The sequence below is a fragment of the Otolemur garnettii genome, unplaced genomic scaffold, assembly GCF_000181295.1.
Source record: "Otolemur garnettii isolate 467f Iridium unplaced genomic scaffold, OtoGar3 scaffold00002, whole genome shotgun sequence".
Lineage (NCBI taxonomy): Eukaryota > Metazoa > Chordata > Mammalia > Primates > Galagidae > Otolemur > Otolemur garnettii.
In genome coordinates this window covers 54,575,350-54,581,031 of record NW_003852397.1, presented here as the reverse complement: position 1 = coordinate 54,581,031, position 5,682 = coordinate 54,575,350, and the positions used below count along the sequence as shown (strand labels likewise).

Below are 5,682 nucleotides of genomic sequence, written 5' to 3'. Positions count from 1 at the left end.
AGTTTGGCCAGGGCTGGGTCTGAACCTGCCATCCTCGGTATATGGGGCTGGTGCCCTACTCACTGAGCCACAGGTGCCGCCCCCACCATCTGATTCTTTCACGACACCAGAGGGTCTACAAGCCACTAAAATCTATCAGCAAACTCCCTTCTACCTAATAGTTTAATTCTGTGGATTACAACTAATAACTTTGACCAATACAATGGGATTCAAGCATCTTTAAGAGTCCCTTTACCATGTTTTCCTTCTAAAAACATCTTAAAAATCTACTTAGAAACAGTTATTAGTGAAAACTATAACTTTAGGCCCATCACTTCTTCCAGAGATTTAAAGATAAACACTATTGGATTCTTGATCTTTACTATAAATTCTAACTTCTCAGTTCTAGCATTCATAATACACAAGTGTATATGAAGAGGGTCAAGAGTTAACTCTAGGAAAGACTCAAGGAAACAGACCATGTTACATAAATAACAGAATAACAGGCAATATAAGGTTGCCTGTCATCTTGGGTGAGATTAGAATTTATCCTGTTAAATATGCCATCTATGGCAGAAGGAGAGAGAAGAATCTTTTGGAAAAATATGGTTGATATTTTTCAAGATGTAAATCTGAAAGGGCTTGTGATGGTCTCCAAATACTTCCTGAGTCTCCTTTTCACACTGGACTAGGTTTAACATTTGGCTCTACTATTAAATCTATGTATATGACAGACTTAACCTACCTGAGACTCAGTTTCCTCTGCTGCAAAATGGGGACACCTTAAGGTTGTTGGCATATAGTAGTCATAAAATAATAGCACTCTGCATGTTCTTTTCTTAATGCATTGTGCTTAAGCAGCTCAAATACAATGGCAAGGTCTCATTCCTACGTGCATCTCAAACAACTGGAACAAGTGAATAGCATGTAGTGGTGCTCAATAAATGTTTACTGAATGAATGAATTAGAGATAATATTAATAATGATTAATAACATTTAGTAAATGCACACATATTTTGATATGTACTATATATGTATACAATATTATTTGATCCTCATGTTAACCCTATCAGGTATTTACTGCATAGCGGTTCTCTACACAGGAACTGTATTAAAGGGTCACGGCATTAGGAAGGTTGAGAACCACTGTACTACAGTGAAATCAAGGCTCAAAGAGATTAAATAAATTGTCAGAGTTCACCCAATTCTTAAGTGATATAGCTGGTATTTAAACCTAAACCCATTCCCTAAAATATTATGCTCTATTTACTGCGTCCTGCATATATAGTACAAGATGGTGTAAAGAGAAGATGACACTTGAGCTGGATCTTAAAGGGTAACTAAGAATCCCTCAGGCATATGAGGGAAAAGGCATCCCAATAAGAAGAACCAGTACATGCACAGTAGAGTGAAAAAACACAGCATGCTTGGAGTCAACAAATGGTTTATCATGGCACCAAAGAAGATTCTTGACCAGGAGGCTGAAAAGGAGGTCTGAGGCCAGACCACAAAGGACTACAGCTCTGAAATGTATGTTTTCATTTCGGAGTTACTGAGAAACACCTTTAATCAGATACTGGCATGATCAGAGCTGTGCTTTAGCAATTTATATCCAGCAGCCCCATGGAAGATGAACTGGAATGAGAGCCCCGACAAAGTACAAAGATAGGTAGAAAAGAAAGGTAGCTACTTGTACAACCTTTGCCACCTCTAAGACTTCAGTCATCTCTTTATTATTTCTTAAGTGATGTCTTAAAATTGGTAGCAGATAGTCTTGTGACTTTTATATGAACTGGGCCACATTTCGTGAATCAAGATTTTATTCTCAGGAAAGTTTCACCTAGTGATCAAATTCGAGCCACTGAGAGAATGAACCCAGCTCCTCCATTTTGTTTCAGGTAGCACAGCCACTTCTTTGTGGACAGCCTGAAAGGTGTCCCATGGTCCTTCAAGGGCCCAGGCTCCCTTTGCAGAGCTGAAACTTCAGTACACTTTTTTGTTCTAGTGATATTCAATTCCTTCATTCTCTTAAACCTCATCAAGATAGTCTTTATTTTTATACTATTGTATAACTATAGTTTAAACTCAAATGCTAATTTATCAAGATTAAAAGAAATTCTCAGTCTCAATTTTAAACCTGAAAAAAAGATTACTATACAAATCTGTTTGGGTAAGTTCCTAAAATAAAGACTTGAGAAAATGCTAGATCTTGCCTTTCTCAGTCCCCCTCACTGCAAAATACAGATTAGATCTGTCCTGCCAGACTGTGAAAGGCCTTCATCTTCTCTTCTGCTTACATCACAACCAAAAATTTACTTCTAAGAGAAGCCTTGTGCTATACTAGGCTTAACACTGCTTCACATTAAAACAAGTGATTAAAATTTAAGAAGAGAATAAAGTCCAGAAATAGAACCATATGTATAGTCAACTGATTTTTAGTAAGACTGAAAGGTAAAACAATGCAGAAAGAATAACCTTTTACAATGCAGAAATAATTAGCTATCTGTATATGCAAACAAAGTTCAATCAATACCTTGTACCTTATTCAAAATCAATCCAAAATGGACTAAATATAAATCTCCCCACCTTCCCTAAGAAAAGCTTCTAGAGAAAACTCAGAAGAAAATCTTTGTAACTTTGAGCTCATAAAGATTTCTTAGGCATGACACCATAACTATGAGCCATAAGAGAAAAAACTGATGAAACTAGATTCATTAAAATTAGAAATTTACGCTCTTCGGCTAGTGTGGAGGATCACTTGAGCTCAAGAGTTCAAGACAAGGGCCTGCCTAGGCCTCTGCAGCATAGGCACAGGTGGAAGTGCAGGCTCCAGCAGCCATGGACATCAGGACAATGGCAGACTCTTCTCACCATTCCCGTGCCTGTGCTCCAGCTCACCTGGGGCTCTGATGGCTTGAGCCATGGCTTTGCCCCCAGTGGACACAGTGCCCCCTTGGACCCTAAGATTCCTGAAATCCAGGAGTGTCCCATAGTTCAAGAATCTCTGTGATCCAGGAACAGCAGGCCTGAGCCATCCTTTGAGAGTGCTGCCTCTGCAGCTTGCTGGCCATGGCGGGTTGTCAGGTAAGCTTCACATTGCATGAGTTTGTGCATGTGGCTGCCCATATTGGGGCTACCCACCTGTACATAGCCAACTTGTATGTGTCACTGCTGTAGACTCTTATAGGTATACAGGCTGAGGCGCTGCTCTGATATAGTGACATTATTTTGTACACCTTCAAGCCATAAAGATTATTATTATGTTCACCTATCTGCCTCAAGATCCTAGGCCTCCTATTAAGTGTAGAGTATAAACGTCTTGACATAATAATTAAGAAAGTACAGTGAAGGCAATGTTAAACAATTTGTTGTATTTCAAATTATATATAAAACCAGCACATTGTACCCCCAAAATGCATTATTGTACACAGCTATGATTTAATAAAAAAAATAATAAAATGGAAATTATACCTGCAAAAAAAAAAAGGATCCTGGGCCTCCCAATGTTCCTGCGCCAGGAACTCTAGGCCCCTTAGAGTTCTGAGCTCGCCTGAAATTTTGAGCCAAGGAACTCTGGATTCCTGAGACCTCAAGAACTAGTCAGCAAAAGTCTGTGATCCTAGGAATTCTAGATCCTATTGAAAGGAATGCACTGCCTCTCAGAACTCTGAATTCTAAAGAAACATGGGCCTGATGCTATTTCCTGAAGACTGGGAAACTGGGGTGTGGGCTGGGAGAGTAAGGGAAGGCAAACTGCAGAGAGATTGTTTATTGAGGAGACTGCAAAGTCCAACCACTCTGAATATACTTCACAGTGCTCCCCTCCTGCTATCCCAGGAAAAAAATGAAAGAGTTCAAGATCAGCATGAGTAAGAGCGAGACCCCATCTCTACTAAAAATAAAAATACTAGCCTGGCTTTATGGCACATGCCTGTATTCTCAGCTACTTGGGAGGCTGAGGTAGGCAGATCGCTTGGGTCCAGGAGTTTGCAGTTGCTGTGAGCTAGGCTGATGCCAAGGCACTATAGCCTAGGTGATGTAGTGAGAGGAAGGAAGGGAGGGAGGGAGAGAGGGAAGGAGGGAGGGATGTCTCTTCAAAAGACATTGTTAACATTTCATGCCCATTAGGATGGCTATTATCAAAAAACACCCAATAACAAGAGTGGCAAGGATGTGAGATTTGAGAACTATTGGTGGGTATGCAACAGAAAACAATATGGTGGTTACTCAAAACACTGCAAATAGAAATACCATGTCATCCATAGGATAATCCATATTAGGATGGCTACTATCAAAAAACACATGATAACAAGAGTGGCAAGGATGTGAAGACTTGAGAACAATTAGTGGGTAAGCAGCAGAAAACAATATGGTGGTTCCTCAAAACACTCCAAATAGAAATACCATATTATCCAGCAACTCTACTTAGTATATACCCCTCCAAAACTGAAAACAGGGATTCAAACAGATATTTGTATACCTAAGTTCATAGCAGAATAACTCACAATAGCTAAAATGTGGAAGTAACCCAAGTGTCCACTGATCGATGAATAGATAAGCAAATGTGGCATATTCATATTCAGCTTTAAAAAGGAAGGCAACTCTGACAAATGCTACAGCATGCATGAACCCTGAGGGCATTATGCTAAGTGAAATAACCCAGTGACAAAAAGACAAATGTTGTATAATTCCACTTATATGACGTTGTAGCTAGAGTAGTCAAATTCACAGAGACAGAAAGTAGGATGGTGGTTGCCATAGGCTCAGGGAAGAGGAAATGAGGAATTAAAGTACAGTGGCATAGTCACATCTCATAGCAACCTCAAATTCCTGAGCTCAAATGATATTCCTGTCTCAGCCTCCCTAGTACATGAGACTACAGACATGTACCACCAACCCAGCTGTTTTTTTTTTCTATTTTTACTAGAGATGAGGTCTTACTCTTGCTCAGGCTGGTCTTGAACTCCTGATCTCTTGAACTCAAGTGATCCTCTCACCTCAGAATCAGAAAGTCAAATGCCACATGTTCTTATAAGTGGGAGCTAAACATTAGGTGTACACAGATATATAGAGTGGTATAATAGACACTGGAGATTCACTAATCACTTGAACTCAAGTGATCCTCTCACCTCAGTCTCCCAGAGTGCTAGGATTAAAGGTATGAGCCACAGCACCCAGCCAGGAGTTGTTTAATGTTTGCTTTTGCAATATGAAAAGAGTTCTAGAGATAGATGGATAGATCATATTGTACAACAGTATGACTGTACTCAATACCAATGAATTATATATTTATGTGTAAAATGGTTAAGATGATAAATTTAATATTATATGTATTTCATATAATATTAAATTTTTTTATAACAATAAAAAATTTTAGGAAAAAAGACATTGTTAAGTGAATAAAAAGACAAACCATGGATTGGGAGAAAATATATGTAAAATACATATTTGACAAAGTACTTCTATCCAGAATTCTATAAAGATTACCTTCAGTAATAATAAATCAAATAATCCAATTTTTAAAAAACAGGCAGCAGTTTGAATACACATTTCACCAAAGAAGTTAATAAGCAGATAAACAGAATCTCAGCACCAAACTCAGGGGTGTAGGAAATACAAATTAAAATTTATGACAAGATATCACTAGATACCCATTTTAACAGTTAAAATTTAAAAACCGATATTAACAATGTTAATAATTTT

General features: G+C 38.4%; 1 protein-coding gene and 1 pseudogene across 2 annotated transcripts in view; one reads left to right on the top strand and one right to left on the bottom strand.

Moving 5' to 3' along the window:
* Positions 1-5,682, bottom strand: part of CTDSPL (CTD small phosphatase like) — a 125,697-nt gene that overhangs the window by 105,064 nt on the left and 14,951 nt on the right. The gene's annotated exons all lie outside the window — the stretch shown is intronic.
* LOC111724846 lies at positions 1,274-3,228 on the top strand (annotated as a pseudogene).